This window comes from Zootoca vivipara, chromosome 2, assembly GCF_965207765.1.
Source record: "Zootoca vivipara chromosome 2, rZooViv2.hap1.1, whole genome shotgun sequence".
NCBI classification, from domain to species: domain Eukaryota; kingdom Metazoa; phylum Chordata; class Lepidosauria; order Squamata; family Lacertidae; genus Zootoca; species Zootoca vivipara.
This window is the reverse complement of record NC_142584.1, coordinates 6,592,891-6,611,919: the sequence shown is the minus strand read 5'-3', so window position 1 is coordinate 6,611,919 and position 19,029 is coordinate 6,592,891.

The window sequence follows — 19,029 nt, the reverse complement described above, 5'->3', positions numbered from 1 at the left end:
TGGAAGGGACAGTAACATCCTTCTCTTCCTCCTCACCTTGTCTGCACAGATCAGCTATGATGGTAGTGAGGAGGGCCATGCCGTTGTGTCCTGCATGTGTGTGTGAGAGAGAGAGAGAATATGGTGGGGGTGGCCATGCCCCCCCAGTCCCCCCCCCAGTAGCATGCAGTCCCTGAACTGTTGGCGGACATGAATGCAGACTCCAAGCCCCCTGCAAAAAGGTTATGTACCCCTGGTCTTGCCAGAGAAGAGATGCCCAGCCCTAAAAGAAAAGAGAACAAGGTTGTATTACCAGGAAGTAGGCCAATAAGTAGGGAATGCAGGTGGTGCTGTGGTCTAAACCACTGAGCCTCTTGGGCTTGCCGATCGGAAGGTTGGCGGTTCGAATCCCTGCGACGGGGTGAGCTCCCATTGCTCGGTCCCAGCTCCTGCCAACCTAGCAGTTTGAAAGCATGTCAAAGTGCAAGTAGATAAATAGGTACCGCTCCGGCGAGAAGGTAAATGGCGTTTCCATGTGCTGCTCTGGTTTCGCCAGAAGCGGCTTAGTTATGGTGGCCACTTGACCCGGAAAAACTGTCTGTGGACAAATGTCGGCTCCCTCGGCCAGTAAAGTGAGATGAGTGTCACAACCCCAGAGTCGTTCGTGGCCGGACTTAACTGTCAGGGGTCCTCTACCTTTTTTTTAGGCCAGCAAGTAGAGATCCCACTACAGTTAGGGTTGTCTCCAATTAAGGTTGTCTACTTAGAGTAGACTCATTGAACTGAATGAACCTGAGTTCATCATGTTCATCAACTTGAATGTGTCTACTGTGAGTAGGACTAACATTTACCGTGCATTACTGGCCTTTGCAACTTGTGAGCCACCAAGTCTAGCACAGCCCACCAGCTACTGCATGCTGGCTAACCTGAACATTAAGGTCAGTTTGGTGGAACCAAGAACACTAAGCACTTGTCCACATTTATTTTTCCCCTGCTCTTTCTGCAATTGAAAGCTCTGCGTCTGAGCATCCTTCTTTTGCTGCAGAGCTGTCTCTGTGAAAACATGCTCTTTAAAACTCAATCGGAGCAAACTGCAGGCCATGGAAAACCCAAATTGATTTTTGCTCCAATTGAGCAATAAAGAGCGGGTTTTCACCAGGAAAGCTATGGAGCAAAAAAGAAGCTGCTTTGATACAGAGTTTTTAAGCACAGACGTGTACCTGGAAAGAGCAGGGCAAAAAGTATGTGTGGATAAGCCCTAATCACTCATCTAAGCTAATACCGTAGTTCTGTTTAACTTTTATCACTTTGTACAAAATAAAATAAAATCTGCTATTGCATCACATTGGCATTAGGTGGCAGCAGCGGACCACAGACCAACACCTTGTGGATTCCCGGGCCGAAGTTCTAAGATTTAAGGTCCCCACTTTTCAAACGTACTGTATTGGGATGCTGCAGAGGGTCCTAATCCTGCCAGTTTATTTATCATACAAGGTTTTGTGGAGACTGCTGCTTTGATTTGACTACTGATCAGCCCTGGGAGTGAGCACTCTCTTGCCTTTGGCACAAGGAAATATTCCCAATTGCAGTTCCCTGATGATGTGAAGGTCTAGTCCACAAAAGCTTCATAAATGATATTAGTATTTAATGTGCCATAAGAGCCTCTGCTGTTTTCTGCTGCAGGAAATGCCATCAGTAAATCAAAAGTGCAGTCAGTTGAATTCCTTTTCCTCTGCTGCCCCCTAGGGCTAAGTGTGTGTCTTGCAAACTTAATTCACAATCCCTTCCTAGGGGAACCTCAGGATTCCCACATTGTGGCCTCTTCCGCACCACTATTCAAAACTCACGTTTCCCAAACCCATTTTGTTCACTGCAGCCCTTTGTGGTTCACTTTTCTTGCTTTCTGTGGTACCAGAGCCACATTTTCTGCCTGTTTGAGTCATGCTGCTGCTCAATTAAATAACAACAACATCAACAACCCTGTTTATGGACCCTCTGTAAGCAGCCCATAAAACTGACTGATGACACTCCCTTCTGTCATTGTCTCTGGCAGAAACAAGAAAAACACATGCACTCTGCTTGCTTCTCGCATTTTTAGGGCACCGTTAGATTGCTGCCGTGCTTAAACTATATTCAATATCCACATAGAGGTTGTAGATAATACCATGGTGTAAAATAAGTATTGTTAGAAATTGATGATAAACTAATTAAGAAGAAAGATTTGGAGATAATATAAAAGGTTAAGATGTAAAAGATACAGAAATAAGGTAATATTAAGTAACAACTAGAAGTATATAAGATTTAGAGTTTACTACTGAAGATATGTAAAGAATCGCAGAAGGAGGAGGAATGAGGAAGTCAATAGATTAGCAACAATGGTTATAAGTTTGAATTTTTGTTTTTACATTTTTTTGGTTTTTTGTACTTTTTGTATTGTATTTTTGTGTTTTGTATGTTTTTTGTTTTGTATTTTTAAAATGTTTTTTAATTGTTTGAAAAAAACCTTAATAAATATATTATTTTAAAAAATAAAATAAACTATATTCAATATCCACATCCGCCTAACAATGTGTTTTCAGCGGTCATGCACTGCTCTCACCATTAGCAGCCATGCAGGTTGTCTGCTCTGAATATATTCATAGACAGGGGACACATTCATAGACACACACGTGTGTGTGTGTGTGTGTGTGTGTGTTTGCAGGGTCTCTCAACAGCCCCCCTCCTACAAGTGAATAAAAGAAAATTCAGATTGTACCCCTTACTACCACAACCCAGTCAAAGGCACTCCTATTATTTATTATTATTATTTATCATTTACTATTTATACCCCGCCCATCTGGCTGGATTTCCCCGGCCACTCTGGGCGGCTTCCAACAAATACAAAAATACATTAAAATTGCAGATTAAAAACTTCCCTAACAGGGCTGCCTTTAGGTGTTTTCTAAATGTCAGGTAGGGACCCAGGTGGCGCTGTGGTTAAACCACTGAGCCTAGGGCTTGCTGATCAGAAGGTCAGCGGTTCGAATCCCTGTGACGGGGTGAGCTCCCGTTGCTTGGTCCCAGCTCCTGCCAACCTAGCAGTTCGAAAGCACGTCAAAATGCAAGTAGATAAATAGGAACCGCTACAGCGGGAAGGTAAACAGCGTTTCCATGTGCTGCTCTGGTTTGCCAGAAGCGGCTTTGTCATGCTGGCCACATGACCTGGAAGCTATACGCCGGCTCCCTCGGCCAATAATGCGAGGTGAGCGCGCAACCCCAGAGTCGGTCACGACTGGACCTAATGGTCAGGGGTCCCTTTACCTTTACCTTAAATGTCAGGTAGTTGTTCATCTCCCTGACCTCCGATGGAAGGGCATTCCACAGGGCGGGCGCCACTACCAAGGAGGCCCTCTGCCTGGTTCCCTGTAGCTTTGCTTCTCGCAGTGAGGGAACCACCAGAAGGCCCTCGGCGCTGGATCTCAGTGTCCGGGCTGAACAATGGGGGTGGAGACACTCCTTCAGGTATACTGGACCGAGGCCATTTAGGGCTTTAAAGGTCAGCACCAACACTTTGAACTGTGCTCAGAAACGTACTGGGAGCCAATGTAGATCTTTCAAGACCGGTGTTATGTGGTCTCGGCGGCTGCTCCCAGTCACCAGTCTAGCTGCTGCATTCTGGATTAATTGCATTTCTGGGTCACCTTCAAAGGTAGCCCCACATAGAGCGCATTGCAGTAGTCCAAGCGGGAGATAACCAGAGCATGCACCACTCTGGAAAGATGTCTCAGCCTGCGTACCAGGTGGAGCTGGTAGACAGCCGCGCTGGACACAGAATCAACCCGTGCCTCCATGGACAGCTATGAGTCCAAAATGACTCCCAGGCTACGCACCTGGTCCTTCAAGGGCACAGTTATCCCATTCAGGACCAGGGATACTCGGAAATAAGCCCCATGCAGTGCAAAGGGACTTCCTCCAAGGTAAATCCTCCCAGAAAGGAGAGAAAGGGGCAGCTGGAAATGAATTTCAGCAACAACGAAAAAGAAATGAGGCCAGGAGGGTTGATAATTGATGAGTGGGACATGGGCAGGGGCACAGAGGAGGAGCTGACAGAGGGGGATAACTCAGAAACTATTATATGGCACACACATTATATGGGACAGCGGCATGTAATCATTTTAGAAAACCTTTCTATGAATAGAAGAATAGAATAGAATAGAATAGAATAGAATAGAATAGAATAGAATAGAATAGAATAGAATAGAATAGAATAGAATAAATCTTTATTGTCATTGTCCCCTTGTGGGAACAACGAAATTTCTACACAACACTCTTCTATCCCGACAAGCACAGCTTTCGTACCACACACATAAGCCATAAGTGAGCACACTCTCAATGGCACAGTGTTAGAAAGCAAGCAGCAACATTTGCGGAAGGTGATTTTTCATTAAAATTATCAAAAAGCACAGTCTGTGCTGCGCCTTTTTCGCAATTCCCCCTTATATTGACACTCCAGGACAAATCCTCCTGTGCTACTATCAGTTAGGCGAAGAGTGGGTTTTACCTCCAGGTGAACTGAGATGTAACCCTCATGCCCCCAAAATTCAGAAAGAGGCAAAGCTACAAGGTAAAATTTGAGATAGTGTGAATAAACCCTAAGTTAAATCTTCAGGTTTGTTTGTTTGTTTTTTAATGCACACATCTCCTCCCATAATTCAACCACTCCTGTGCAAATGCAATATTATTATTATTATTATTATTATTATTATTATTATTATTATTATTATTCCTGCTCTGGCCTACATTCCAAATTGTGCTAAATGAGCTCGTACCTGCAAAGCTTGCACTTTGAGGTAGGCACCATCCAGACCTCTGGAGTCTGGGAGCAAGCATGGTGGGGTACAGTTTCAACACACACACACACTCCGAACGTGTGAAGTTGGCTTGCAATGAGGAGTGAAGTGAAATGAAGCTTATCCCTTGACTGGGTACTATACAACAGAGAGCAGTCCTCTGCATCGTCAGCGTCACAGAAGCAAGAGCCAGGCCGACCTATACCTTCAGAAAGTTCCTGGGAAGATGACTAATAGCATAAGGAGCCATACCAAATGGTTGGGCCATGTTTTAAAGCGGGGGTAGGCAACCTAAGGCCCATGGGTCACAAGCGGCCCACGGGGGTTGTATAACCGGCCCACGAGCCACCCCCACTGAGCCGCCCGCTCGGCGAGTCCCCGCGCACCGCACTAAACTTGTACGGCGTGGGGACTCACTTCCACGGTGCCCGAAATCGCATCTGCGCATGTGCAGACACTGGAAATTGTGTCGGCGCAGGCGCTGGAAATCGCATCTGTGCAGGCACAGATGGCTTAAATCGCGGGTGCGCACACTCATGCGCGCCCGCAATCCGGCCCATGGAGGGATCTCTGCTGGAGTGAACTGGCCCAGGCGAGGTAAACCTTGCTGACCCCTGTTTTAAAGACATCAATTCGGCTGATTCTTTTGCTTTCAGTTAACAACTTCTAGAGCTGGCAGCTGGGTTCCTAGAATAGCCAGGCCAGAGGTGGGTCAGGGGTGGTGAGAGCCCTAGTCCAGCAACATCTGGAGCGCTGCAGGAAGTCCATCCCAGATCTAAGCAGAAGGCTCAGGGTCACCTTCTTCAGAAAGTGGGAGGGGGAGGACAGTCAGCTGATTCAGACAAGCCCCAATCTAGGCAATAAACACCCTTTGTTTGGAGGAGGCAAGGAACTGGATCTGATTCGAAGTAGAAGGACACAAAGCCTCCCCAGCCTACTCTGGTTCTGGAGAAAAATATTTGCTTCACTTGACCGATCATTTAATTAAAAGAACCAGAGTTGCAAGGTGCTATGCATTCCTCAAGGAAAAGTCAGTATTCTCTGGTCCTTGGACTAGGGCTGCCTGTGATGCCCTAGCGCCACCTGCTGGAGGTTAGAAGTGGCACGTTTAGTGCCCCAAAGAAGGGAAACAACATCCAAAACAGCTGCGGAACATTTCATTCCTAAAGTTCCTGACAGCATTAAAAGAAGCATGTGCATTATAAGGGAATCACTAATTCCTCTTAGCAATGCAGTCTATCTATCATTCAACTGACCATCTATCCATCAGTGGCGGAGTTGCAACAGAGAATATAAAGAGGGACCCAGGTGGCACGAGGGACCCAGGTGCCGCTGTGGGTTAAACCACTGAGCCTAGGGCTTGCTGATTAGAAGGTTGGCGGTTCGAATCCCTGTGACGGGGTGAGCTCCCGTTGCTCGGTCCCAGCTCCTGCCAACCTAGCAGTTCGAAAGCACATCAAAATGCAAGTAGATAAATAGGAAACGCTACAGCGGGAAGGTAAACGGCGTTTCCATGTGCTGCTCTGGTTTGCCAGAAGCGGCTTTGTCATGCTGGCCACATGACCTGGAAGCTATACACCGGCTCCCTCGGCCAATAATGCGAGATGAGCGCGCAACCCCAGAGTCGGTCACGACTGGACCTAATGGTCAGGGGTCTCTTTACCTTTATATAAAGAGAAGCCAATCTCTTTGGCTGTGCCCGTGGCGCTGATTTTTTTTTTTAATATGGAAAAGCTAAGAAATCTCACCAATCTGCTGTTTGGCAGGGTTGTGTCGGTGAGGGACAAGCACCTTGCTCCCATTCCCAAACTGGGTAGCAGAGCAGCTTTCTCGAAAATGCTAAATACAACAACCAGCATATTTGTACGTGCAGTTTCTCACCCAGCTAGGAACAAGCAAGTAGAGCCCAGCTTTCATGCCTTAGCTCAGGCTTCCTCAACCTCGGCCCTCCAGATGTTTTGAGACTACAATTCCCAGCACCCCTGACCACTGGCCCTGCTAGCTAGGGATCATGGGAGTTGTAGTCTGGAGGGCCGAGTTTGGGAATGCCTGAACTGGAGATTCAAAAAAAAAATCGGGCATTTGAGATGTGCTCTGTGTGTGAATTAGCTGGCTGCACCCCAATCTATGCATGTTCATTGCAGAGAGCATCTGTAAAACAGCTCTGCATGGACTGCTGGGAATCGCAGGGGCTTTCTAAGGGTGTTCTAAGGAGTGCATGGGACCCAGGTGGCGCTGTGGGTTAATCCACTGAGCCTAGGGCTTGCTGATCAGAAGGTCGGCGGTTCGAATCCCTGTGATGGGGTGAGCTCCCGTTGCTCGGTCCCAGCTCCTGCCAACCTAGCAGTTCGAAAGCACGTCAAAAATGCAAGTAGATAAATAGGAACCGCTACAGCGGGAAGGTAAACGGCGTTTCTGTGTGCTGCTCTGGTTTGCCAGAAGTGGCTTTGTCATGCTGGCCACATGACCTGGAAGCTATACGCCGGCTCCCTCGGCCAATAATGCGAGATGAGCGCGCAACCCCAGAGTCGGTCACGACTGGACCTAATGGTCAGGGGTCCCTTTACCTTTACCTTTTTTAAGGAGTGCATGGAGGCTTGTCTGGATTGAATGGGGCACTGCCATGCCAACTTCCATCTACCTCCAGCCAGCCAGTACCTGCAACTAGTCCAGCAGGCGGCACAATCTGTCCACTTCCTCCTCTGTAGTCTCAAGGGACAAAGCTAGAATTAGTCCGCTCTGCTTGTTATTGGCTTCTGCCCTACTAGTCCAAATGAGCAGCAGCCACCAATGTTTAGGGGCCTAGCACCTATTGCCAAGATGCCCCTTTTCTGTGCATAATTGTTTCTCCTATTTTGAACACTTGGAAAGTGATCAGGTCAGGTGTGTCCAAATATTCTAATTTACAAGCTGAAGGCAAAGGTGATTTGCCCTTTGAAGCTCCTGCCTCTTGGAGGACTGTTTGCAAGAGGGGGTGCTGTTATTGTTTTAATTTGCTTGTAATTAATTTAGGCTGTTTTATCCACCAGGTGTTTTGATTTTTTACAGTGCAATTCAGTACCGCATGGATTTCAGGGAGGCAAATTTCCAAGTCACTGAGTATGTGTAGGGTTGCCGCAGCCCAACCAAAGCTCAGTGCTTTTTACACATGTTGTTTTGCAGACTATCACAGTTTCATGGGTGGGATTCATCACAAACGGTCAAATTCAGATCTCGCAACTATAGTGTATTGGAAGGTCTTACATAGCAAACCCACTTCCCTAAAAAACCAATTTTGTTGTGATAAAGGAAAGTGATAGAAAATTGCACAGGAAAGTGCATGATAGCACTTGCATCGAAACGAAGTTAGATTATGCCCAGTCTTTATCAAGCATCTGTTCTGATTTGTTTGTTGAGAGGTCATATGACAATCAGCATTCATCCGGAATTCATCCTGATTTGCTTGTGGTGTGGTTGTACATCTTCCCATTAATCACTCACTCGTCCCATGCGAAATTCCCCATCACTCTCCTAATCACAAAAGGTCACAGTTTGTTTGTTTTTAAGTGGATGTGTTCCACCAGGCCAACAGAGCAATGTAATTGACTTCAATTGCATAAGCCTAATTTTCTGGTGTGCACTCAGATCCAACTCACAAAATAATGACAGTTTGGGGGCGACCACAGCCTCATTAGGGATCCCATCAGCAAGGCAGGTTTAAGCATACCTAGCCTGGCAGAGCATCAGAAGAATGGAAGCCTTTCCAGGATTGTGTGCATGTAGCCAATACAAAACTGGCATGTCCCATATTTTTCTGTGTATAAGACAAGGTTATTTTATTTTAAAATTACGCCAAAAAAAATTGGGGTTGTCTTATATACAGATAGTGGAGAGGTGGGGTGGGCAATTGGTGGCTGCCGTGAGCAGAAGATTATCAGTGGTGTTTTTGTGGGCGATTGGCGGCTGCAGCAAGGTCCGCTGGCTATTGGCTGCTGCGGCAATTGGGCATGTGATTGGCGTTTGCTTTTGGTAAACGTGCATACGATTGGTGGCTTCGCTGATGTGCATGCAATTGGCTGTGGCAATCCTGCGGGTGAGCGTTTTTTGGCAAACCCCCCCCCCCTGAAAAAAAGCCCAGCAACTGTGGTCAATCCCCCCCAAAAAGTTCAACAACTCTGGGCAATCTCCCTCCATTTTCTCAGTTTGGAGTCCCAAAACAGAGGGGGTGTCTTATACACGAAAAAAATGCGGCAATACTTAAGCTGCAATCCAAATTGCGCTTACTGGGAAGGAACATGGCGAGACTTACATCTGCGTAAGCATGCATGCAACAGGCATCTTCAGCAGAGTTTCTGCCTTTTCTTATGATCACAGTGTAGGAGCGAATACACAACCCTTCTACATATCCGGATGCTGGTGCAGCAAATGTTGGGAACTGGTGCCATTCATTATCTGTGCTGTGCGTTCTGCCCTCCTGAGTCACTTAATGTGGTTTGGGGATGCCGCATCCTGCTGCTGTCGCTGGGAAGTTCGTCCATCTGGCCTTTTTCCAGGAACCCCTGGCTGAAGTGCAGGAATCTTGGCATGCCACAAAGACAATGGGAGGAAGATCATCGGGGCACAGCGGGCAGAGGCCGCATGGACTGGCGGAAGGGGCAGGAAGCCCACAGAAGTGTAGAGGAAACAGAACAGCAGGAGACGAAAGCACCTTGGGGCACCAGCGACTACCAACAGGAATCATAAAACCTGATGTGATCACCGGGAGCCGGCTCTTTCCCTTCCGAAGCAGAGCTGCCTGGAAGTGGGGGAGGGAGCAGGGTCAAATGCAGACTGGGAAGCCGCAACACACAATTGCTTCTTTGGGTCCAGAGTATTTCAGTTCAGATGGGTTTGCTTTGCCCAAGCAGGGGAAACTGTGATCGAGGGACTAGGAGCAAGGGGTGCAATTTGATTCAATTCTCATTTAAAGGCAAAGTTAAGGAAATAACTCTTTCTAAAACAATATACGAACAACAGATATCCTTTGAATTTTTTATTTCTCCAGATTTTGCAACACGGTTCCCCACCCACACATTCTGCACAAAAATACATATGCTGGAGTAAAGTATAAGCATATATTAAAGGTAAAGGTAATGGGGCCCCTGACCATCAGGTCCAGTCATGTCCGACTCTGGGGTTGCGGCGCTCATCTCGCTCTATAGGCCGAGGGAGCCAGCATTTGTCCGCAGACAGCTTCCAGGTCATGTGGCCAGCATGACAAAGCTGCTTCTGGCGAACCAGAGCAACGCACGGAAACGCCGTTTACCTTCCTGCCGGAGCGGTCCCTATTTATCTACTTGCACTTTGATGTGCTTTCGAACTGCTAGGTGGGCAGGAGCTGGGACCAAGCAACGGGAGCTCACCCCGTTGCAGGGATTCGAACCACCGACCTTCTGATCAGCAAGCCCTAGACTCTGTGATTTAACCCACAGCGCCACCTGTATTAGCAACGTACAAAAATACATTTTTAAAGATAAGGTGGCCACTGGCTCCCCTAGAAATTAAAAGAAGAAAATCCACGAAAGGTCTTAGAAATGGGTTGATTGATTGACATAATCTTTAGTGGCATTTTCACTCCACCCCAATGAAATGCCAAACAGTTTCAGCCAGCCTTCTTCTTAAGGTTTCCCAGGAGAAAAACTCAAATCTCAGGATGAGGAGGCAGAAGCAAACAGGGTGGAGCACCTTCTGCTTCGCCCCAAGAGCTTTTGCTCTTTGTGTCCCCAGGGGCATTAATATCAGGGCTGGCTATTAACATGTGTGACCCACCAGCTGCCATTGGACTCTAGCTCCCAACAGCTCCACCAGCATGGCCAATGGTCTTGGATGGTGGGAGTCATAGCCCAACATCTAGGGGGTGTCATGTTCCTCGCCCTGATCAAGATTCCCTGTTGAGTCAGGAGAGGAGAGAGATCAGCTTTGCTTGGGGTTTCAGTGGGAACCTACATAATTTCCACTTTCCAAAACAATATGCAAACACAGCTATTCTTCAAAATTTGCATGTCTCTGAATTTTGTGATTCAGTTCCCCAATGAAATAATGTTTACAAGTATGTGTACATTAGGGGGAGTTACAGGTAGGTAGCCGTGGGGCTTCCGATTCGTCGCGCTGGTGAAGTTGGACGCAGGGACTTCGTGCTCCGAAGTCCCTGGCTTCGTGGAGGGGGGGGAAGTCCGCAGAGCGAGCGGACTCCCCGAAAAAACACCGGGTAGAGAGTCCCGGTGACATAGTGCCCAGCTGTTTGCTCCGGACGCGAATCCTCTGCTGCCCGAGAGCTCAGTAGAGCAATCGAGAGCCAGCGGAGTGGAGTCGCGGGAGCCATTTTTGGGTTTCATCTTACCTCCTTGAAGTGAAGCTCCGAGTCCTCAGCCTGCAAGCGGCGGATTCTTCCAAGGAAATAAAAGACTTCTTCAAAGTAAGTCAAATCTCCATTCGGATCTTTAAAATTTTAAATTTGAAGATAGGAAGAGATTCTAAAGTAACGGAAGCCGATCTCTTCCAAATGGACAATCGGGAGGCGCATTAAATATTCCCAAGCCGAAAAGGGAAAACTTCTTTCAAGATTGCGGACCCGAGAGAAAGAAAGACTTTTCCAAACCTCCCCAGCCCCCGGTGTCATTGCCCCTTGAGGTTCAGCAGCAACAAGGGGGAGGACGCTTTGACAGCTGTCAAAAGCTGTCAAATTGTTAAAGGACTAAGAAAGACGATTTTATTCCTGTGAATTGGAAAAATTGATTCAAAAGGTTTTAAAAGGATTTAAGTGGACTGTAAATTTGAAATCTGATGAGGTTAAAGACAAAGGATAAGAACAGCCAAGATGGAGCCGACAACGTGGTAGAGAGGAATTTTCGAGTACCCTTCTGCCCTTATCTCTGGTCTGCCTGTGGTCAAGTGAACTATGAAAACAAAATTCTCTCGAGCTTTCCAGGAGGCTGTGCTGGGCTATCTACAAACATGGGAAGATATCTACAAGGAAAGGCAATGCTTCAATCCAACAGAAAAGGAGAATGAGGTGCAAGAGCAAGATTTAGAGGACAATTTTGATTATGAGATTGTGTGTGAGGAGCAACAATTTGAGGACAATTTGGAGACTGATTCAGACCATAAAAAATATGTGTTGGATGATGAAAAACAAAGATCAGAACAAAGAGATGAGGCCGACAAGGAGAAGCAAAGTGAAGAGAAGATTGATGGAAGTGAAAATCCTGGAGAGACTGAAATGTTGAATGGTGTTAGTGAAGGGAGGGAAAGGCAGAAAGAGGGAGGAGCAGAGGTCTGGAAATGGATGTGGGAAAGAATTGGTGTGGGGTAAAAATTTTCGTTTAAGGTACTTTTTTTGGTTTATGAACAACGGTGTCGGAATCTTGGCCTGTTAAAGGATATGCTGATCCAATTGGGAGGAGGGACATTGGGGGGGGGGAGGAGAGATTTTTATAGTTTAAGGTTAAGAGCTTTCTGGAGGGAGTAAAAAGAATGGCTGAGGAAATATGCTTAGAGTTTGTTTTTGAATAATTTTGGTGATCAGGAGGTGTTTGGGTGGAAAACTGCCTGTCTCCCCCTTCTTACTCTTGGTACCCAGTGGCAGGGGGTGCCTTGAGGGGAGAGGGAAGGGTGGAGGGAAACCCAGACACAAAAATGGAACCTTTTGACTGCTGGACTCCTCGGGCTACCCCAGTGGCAGGGGGGGGGGCTCAGAGGGGGACAGCATGAAGAAGGAGGAGGATTGTGTTAATATTATAAGAATAAGATTCTGAATTGGATTAGAAAACCCGCCATAACTATGTAAAGAGGTTGGGAAATCCAGGAGGAGGAGAGTCGTGGAAGCCATTAATATTTTTCCTTTTTCCTTTTTTTTTCTTTCCTTTTTTTCCCTTTTTATATTTTTGCTTTTTTCCCCTTTTTTCCTTGTTTTTCTTTTTTCCAGTACAGTGAAGAAATAGCTGGGGGATAAGCCAATCCCCAGAGATCCTCCGCCTTTGTCCTCTCAGTGGCAGGGGGGGGGGGATGAGGGGGGAGGAAGGAGGGGGGAGGTCAAACCCAGCTTAAAATGGACCCCTTTGTTCCCCAATACCCATAGGTCTCACTGGTGGCAGAGGTGGGCTTGTGGGTGGAGGGAAAATGAAGGGACAGAGTTTATGTTGTATACTTTGTATGTGTTTTCTTTTTCTAAAAATTAATAAAAATTATTTAAAAAAAATACAGGTAGGTAGCCGTGTTGGTCTGACGTAGTCGAAACATAATTTAAAAAAAATATTTTCTTCCAGTAGCACCTTAGAGACCAACTAAGTTTGTCATTGGTATGAGCTTTCGTGTGCATGCACAATTCTTCAGATATTAGGGGGAATTTCACATGAAAATGGGTACATATTAGTGACGATAGCATATGAAATACTTTATCTTAGGGGAAATTGTTTGCCCAAAAAAGGTGTGTATTAGGCAAAATTGCATGCAAAACTGTGCCTATTAGGAGAAATCTGAAATAAAATGCTGATGAATATTCACGAGGACTTTAAAAAATGCAAACTAATGCAGCAATGTGGAGAACTGAAGACTGGGAAAATGAGAATCTGAAAGAAAACAAAACTGATACTTTTGTCCATCCCTGCTGCTGAGACATCAGTCTTTGCCAGAATCATCTCCCAATCTACCATTCACCATCCTGTAGCTTCTAGGTCCTACTCTTCCTTTACTGCCCGAACTCCAAGGGACCAGGCAATGCCACCAACGTCCATTTTTAAAATGATGATGATGGGCCTCTAGATTGGGACAAGGGGCAGAGCCAAGGCAGATGAAGGGTGAGCCTGGAGGAGACACACATATGTGGGGATAGGCACAAAGAGGCAAATGGAATATAGCAGAGCAAGGCAGAATATGGCAGCTGAATGGATGGATGGAGCCAGACAGAATCTGATCAGAGTGTGGACAAAGTAGTAACAACTACTGGCTTTCCGTACCAGATGCTAATTATCCGGGGGGGGGGGGGGAGAGACATTTTTCCTGATCAGACCAATAATATAATGACTGACTGACTGGAAAAGCTAGGGCACATCTTATCTGATGGTGAACCGACCTGGACCTTACAGTCATCATCTGAGGCCCTCCTCCATGAGAGGTCCAGAGGGTGGCAACCCAAGAACAGGGCCTTTCTGTGGTGGCTCCCCACATGTGGAATGTTCTTCCCAGGAAGGCTCGCCTGGTGTCTTCATTAGATATCTTCAGGCGCTGGGCAAAAACTTTCTTCTGTAACCAGGCCTTTGGCTTTTAATTATCTGTTGCCTTTTAGAAGTGGGTGGAATGTTTTTAATGTATTTCTCTCCCCGCCCCCCTTGGTTTTAATGTATCCATGGGGAGTTTTTTGCTTGGTTGTTTGTTTGGTTGCAAGTCACTTTGGGTTGTCCTGGGCAAGATAAAGTGACTAACAAAGTTAATTAATAAATAAGAATAATATACATATTGTCATTCCACTCTTTACAACTGCTTCCGCATTCCTGACACGCTGGAGTACTATCGTGTTATGAAACATACAAAACAGCTTGTCAGGAAAAGGAAAACTCTGAGCATGTGTAGTTCCTCATTCGAAATCCGCTTAAATCACAGCACCGTCATGACTACTGGAATAAAATGGATTTTTGCTTCTGCTACCCTGGTGCTAAACATCAGGAATAGGCACTATTTTGTTGTGTAAAAGTATAATGTGTTTTTTTCCCCAGAAGAGCATCTGTGACCATGGATGTCCCCAGCCGACTGCCCCATTGGCAGCGCAATACTCATGCCAGCCCAGGTGTTTGGCCAGTTTGCCTTTGCCACCACCACCTGCCCTCTCAGTGGTCATTTGAGGAGGGGGCTGCCCCACCAGGCGGCACGTGTGAAAATGCACTTCGAAGAGGATGCCACATGGAAGAGATTTCGAAGAGATTTCACATGGAACCCAAGTGCTGACAAGGTTGCTTGGATGGGAGTGGGGTGAACGATAAGGCGGGGAAACGAAGTCGCCTTCATCAGCCTCTCTTATCGCTCTTTCCTTTCTCTCTTCCTGAAGGCAGTTTATATAACCTGCTATCTGTCAGGGCCTTGGAGAAAGGACCCTTCTCAAGCAGAATTTTTTGTAACGGAAAAGGCTTCTCATTTTATCTCCACTCCAAACAGAGAGGAAACTGATCTCTGGATCCAGAGGAGCCTCAAGCAAGGAGCTACAAAGCAGTCTAAAATGATGCAAAATATAAAAAAATCCTTCAGTAGCACCTTAATAAAAACTTAGTTGGTCTTTAAGGTGCTACAGAATGAATTTTTTTATTTTGTTTCGACTCAGACCAACACGGCTACCTACCTGTAACTAAAATGATGCAGTCCACTTTGCCCTTGCAGAATTCTGCCCCCCCTTCCCTGTATAGATCTAGCCTCAGCTGCACGTAACCAAATAATGAGAAATAAAGTGATCCCTCTCCCTGGCTGAACCATACGAGGCCCAACGTAGCAGTTAGTGTTCTCCAAACCAGTCCCAATTGTGGACAATTACTGCGAGGGGTTGGGGAGAGGGGACACAGTCAAAGGTATAGGCTAAATAAGTTGTTCTGTCGCCAATCCGGGGTACCTGTTTTCCAGGCTTGGTTTATTGTTTAAAAGGCCTGACTTATCTGTGCAAGTGCACTTCCCTGTTCCAGCCGAGCCTTCCTTCCGATCTGATTGTTGACCTCGCCTGAAATGGAGATTTCCAGCAATTGTTTCAAACATAAAGGCCTTTTGGCCCCTTGCTGGAGCCAAGCCAAAGTCCCCTCCTCACCCTCTTCCCTTCCAGAAAGTGCCGAGCCATCATCTTTTGCTGATTAGTTGTGTCCCAATCCTAGCAGCCCTGGGCTTAGACCTGGGTCTGTCCCCACCGAATAACTTAAAGTTTGCTTTCTAGGACATACTACACAACGTCATACCCCCAACTATCCTGGCTTTCCTCAGTTTACCTCTATAATGTTGCACTTGCAAGGGGAGTGAGGAAAATTCGCAGAGGAGGCCTGTAGCCTGGTGTCAGGAGTATGGGCAGGAGTCAGGCTCTGGGGCCTGTAGTGCTTTGCAGGACTGGGGCCTGCCTCAGCTTCTGCTGGAGAGGCAAGGAGTGGTCACTCAGGTGAGGCCACTTGATACCTCACTGCACCTGGTGGCAGGAGCTGGGAGGGATAAAAGCTCAGCATTTCCCTTCAGCTCTTTGCCACAGCAATGCTATCCCTGCCTGGTTGTATCTGGCTTCTTGCTCCTTGCACCCTTGCCTTTGCCGACGCCTTGATCCTTGACCCTTGGACCTTTGCCTTGCTGACGCCTTGCTCCTTGGACCCTTGCCGACGTCTTGCTCCTTGGACCCTCGCCTTTGCCGACGCCTTGATCCTTGACCCTTGGACCTTTGCCTTGCTGACGCCTTGCTCCTTGACTCCCAGACCTTCGCCTCTGCCTTGCTCCTTGACCCTGTGACTGCCTGCTGCTGGACCCTCAGCCCTGCACCTGTTCCTGCTTCTACACCACCATCTTGCCTCTGGTCATGACGTCCTCAGCCAGGGCTTCAACTGCCCGCCGACCGGACCGTGACACCTGGGGAGAGTTTCAAGGGCCAAATGGAAAGGCCTGGGGGGGGGGGAGCTGGCATTGTCCCCTGGTTCTCAGGTTCCCCATCCCTGATATACAGACTATATGGATTATATGGCTGTAGGGACCCTCCAGTGTGTTCTGAGACCCCTGAATACCAGTTGCTGGAGATCAATCGCCAGAAGAAGGCCATTTTTCAGTGGTGTCCAAAAAAAGGGCCAACCTTTTTTAGGTTTGAAGTTGTTGAGGTTTTGCAGGAAATAAGCTGCCACAGAAGCTGGATTAAACCAACCGGCGAGCCTGATTACGCCCCCCCCCAATGGACTTTGGGCATGCCTGCTTTATGTGCTGCTTGTGGGTTTTGCAGAGACATCTGGCTGGCCAGAATTCTGGACTGGATGGCTCCTTGGCATAGCTGCCAAGTCTCCCGTTTTCCCCGGGAAATCCCCGTTTTTCCAGCTGTTCCTAGCTGAAAAAAACGAATTTTTTTTTGTTTTTCCCGGGTTTATTCTGGCGCGGCGGCTATTTTGGAAATGGGCAGAGCATGCTCAGAAGCGATTTTTGATGCTGCTCTGCCCAGTTCCAAAATGGCTGCAGTGCAACTTCTGGCACGGTGGCCATTTTGGAACTGGGCAAAGCAGCATCAAAAGTCACTTCTGAGCATGCTCCGCCCAGTTCCAAAATGGTGGCAGCGCTACTTCCGGTATGCTATTTCCGGCCCGGTCCCTTATTTCTCTGACAGCAACTTGGCAGGTATGCTCCTTGGCCTGATCCAGCAGCAAGGTTTCCCTCTTATTCCACTGCACTTCTTCTCCAGGAGACCAACATGACAGATTACCAGACTCTGCAAGCCAAGAGAGAACTGTGAAGTACATAATCAATGGTTCCTGCCCACTGTGGAGGCCGATGAGCCTTAGCTCCTTCCAATTAGCTTCCAGTGTGGGACAGTTAATTCTGCCACACCTCCAGATCAGGTATGACTGGAACAACCCTGAGCAGAGAGTCATCTGGAGCAGAGAGTCTCCTGGTATGCCCCGCGGAGGACCTTCAGGTCCACAAACAACAATATTCTGGAGATCCCGAGCCATAAGGTGGCTAGATTGGCCTCTACTAGGGCCAGAGCCTTTTCAGTATTGGCCCCAACTTGGTGGAACACTCTTTCACAGGAGACCAGGGCCCTGTGGGATTTGTCATCTTTCCGCAGGGCCTGCAAGACGGAGCTGTTCTGCCTGGCCTTTGGGCTGCACTTAGTCTGACCCCTGTGTTTTCCTCCCTCATGGCTTGGATTTATGGACTACTTGAAATGAGGCTGCATTTTAAATTTTAATTTTATTTTAATCTGTATTTTAATTAATTGCTTTTTATGTTTTATTGTGATTTTGTTGGTGTTAGCCGCCCTGAGCCCGGTTTTGACTGGGGAGGGCGGGGTATAAATAAAAATTTATTATTATTATTATTATTATTATTATTATTAGCTGAATTAATCAAGCCCAAATGAGATGGACCGTTGCATTTCCGCATGTTGCTGCTCTTCCAATCAACAAGTCTTTCTTACCTCATCACACTTTTGAAAAGCTAGCCTTTTCTGGTGAGATGCAGCTCCAATTATCAATCAAAATACAGATGTTGCCCTCCCCCCTTCCGAGGTCTTTCCCAGATCTACTATCTGGAATGAAAAATTTGAATCTGGGACCTTAAATGTACCAAGTATGTACCCTACCCTGGGGCCACGATGACCCCTATACAAGATCTAGTGGTATTTTAAACTTAGGAGCATCAGGCCAAGTATTGTGTGGTCCACAGGCCAGTTGCAAAATCACCTGTCTCTATGAGGAGCTGGCTTCAGGCAGCGTTCCTGACCAACTCCTGTTACAAAGGTGCCTGCAAATGTGACATGAAGGCTGGCAACATCCACACACACACACACACCAATATGTGAGGATCCGTTGCAGACACCATTGCTGGATTTACGTATAGGCTAAACAAGCTATAGCTTAGGGCCCCACTCTCTTGGGGGCTCCCCAAAAAATTAAAGGGGAAAAAACTGGATGTACATTTCCAAAATATAAAATAAAAAACAAATAAAATAAAACCTACATACAGCAACAGTGTTTTGTGTTGTGTAGGCTCCTATGGTGTAGTAATGGGCCCTGCCTGCTAGCCTGCTCTCTAAAACAGGCATACCGTAGGCAAACTTGGCCCTCCAGATGTTTTGGGACTACAACTCCCATAATCCCTGTCCACTGGTCCTGGATGAGCTAGGGATGATGGGAGTTGTAGTCCCAAAACATCTGGAGGGCCAAGTTTGCCTGTGCCTGCTCTAAAATATCACTGGTTTGCTCATTTCTATATACAGTGGCACCTTGGTTTACGAACTTAATCCATTCCGGAAGTCCATTCTTAAACCAAAGCGTTCTTAAACCAAGGCGCGCTTTCCCATAGGAGCGGGGGGACTCAATTTACAAATGGAACCCAGTCAACAGGAAGCGGAAGATGTTCTGCTTCCAAGGCAAAGTTGACAAACCAAAACACCTACTTCCGGGTTTGCAGCGTATTTAAGCCAAGTTGTCCATAAACTAAAAAGGTAAAGGTAAAGGGGCCCCTGACCATCAGGTCCAGTTGTGTCCGACTCTGG